A 1,735-nucleotide genomic window follows, 5' to 3' on the forward strand; every position below is an offset into this window, starting at 1 on the left:
AAAACGCAGCCAATAAAACGTAAGCAGTAAACGAATTGACCAATCACAGTAGAGTCCGTAACATAAGCAGTAGCGAATCCAACATGTTGATTTCCTTAGGACCATTGTCACCAAGCTTCGATTAACCTAGGCTGCGTTCCACTTAACTCTCGCAACGCTCGTGAGCATCATTGTCCTTGTTTAACATTTGATAAACGACAAGGATAAAATAATTCCCGAGCGTTGTGAGCGTTAAGTGGAACGCAGTCTTAGTCGGCCTAGTAACTTTGCAGGCTTCCAACTTAAGCTGATGTCGGAGAATTAATTCAGCTCGCATTAATTCAGCTCGCATTAATTCTCCGACATTAGTTTAAGTTGGAAGCCTGCAAAGTTACTAGGCCGACTATGTTAATCGAAGCTTGGTGACAATGGCCCTAAAGCTAAAAATATAGATCAAACCGGTACAAGAGCTCACTAAGTGCTCAATGAGCAGTTGTGCTTCTGGATACACCCAAAGTACCGCGATGGGAAAATTCATTGAATTAGCATTTGGAACCAAAATGGTGTTGAGTGCAGATATTGCATTTAGTGTAATGTATCTATATATTATAAGTAGGGTGAGACCCCGTTTGATTGACCACCAGCCACTCATAGCGACCGGTGTCTAGAGTTTTTTTGTTGTACAAGCGCTTGAGTGGCTGGGGGGGAAAACAACATGGTCAAACGGTCCCACCCTATTAAGTGCAATCCAAAATGCAATCCTAACCTGATTACATTCATACATAAGTTTGAAATAACCGCGTCATGGAGCCAAAATGGCAGCAGTTCGCTGTACTTTGTTAATCTAGTGATTTTAGACGCTTCTAACCGGAATCCATAGTCTATTCTTAGGCCTGAATCCATAGTCCGGTCTTAAGCCGGAATCCATAGTCCGATCTTAATCTCAAGCAACGTCTTAAGATGCTAATACGGTTCTCTGATTGGTTTAAGCACTAGCTTAAGACCATCTCGAATCTTGAACACCGTTTATGGATTCCGCCCTTAAACTCAAGCAAGAGGTTTGTTCGCATCGCAAGCTCCAACATGCTCCAACATACTCCTACCCTAGCTCCTACTCACTCTATTAAGCGCGTTGGAGTGAATAAGAGCCATGGTAGGACCATATTGGAACATGTTGGAGCACGCGAACAAACCTAAGGTCTTAAGATGCTAATACGGCTCTTTGAAGCTGGTTCTACATTAGTCGCATCGCAATGTCGCAAGCGTTATGATCCAATCAGAGTCGAGCTAGCTTGATGTTAATTGGACCGCAACGCTTGCGACGCTGCGATGCGATTAATGTAGAACCAGCTTGAGTGGTTCATGCACTAGTTTAACCCCGGATCTACAATAGAGTGTTAAGTTTTAAGCCATAAAAAATGGACGAATCATAGTCGATTATTCTCCTCGAATTCGACTGTAATTGGTCAATTTCTTACGACTTAAGGCTTAAAACACTTATTGTAGATCCGGACTAAGGCCGGTATTCTTAGTCAGATCTTATTTCAAGACTGTCTTAAGTAATGTCTTAAGATGCTAATACAGCCCTCTGATTGGTTCGTGACATCTCAAGACTGAACTTAAGACTTGAATATAAAAACTAACTATGAATACCGGCCTAAGACCATCTCGAATCTTGAGTAACGTCTATGGATTCCGCACCTAGTTTGAACGCACTCTATTGCTGGATTCACACTGCATCCGATTTTCGTCGTAC

This window comes from Mycetomoellerius zeteki, unplaced genomic scaffold (genome assembly GCF_001594055.1).
Source record: "Mycetomoellerius zeteki isolate Tzet28-1 unplaced genomic scaffold, Tzet1.0 scaffold823, whole genome shotgun sequence".
Classification (NCBI taxonomy): domain Eukaryota; kingdom Metazoa; phylum Arthropoda; class Insecta; order Hymenoptera; family Formicidae; genus Mycetomoellerius; species Mycetomoellerius zeteki.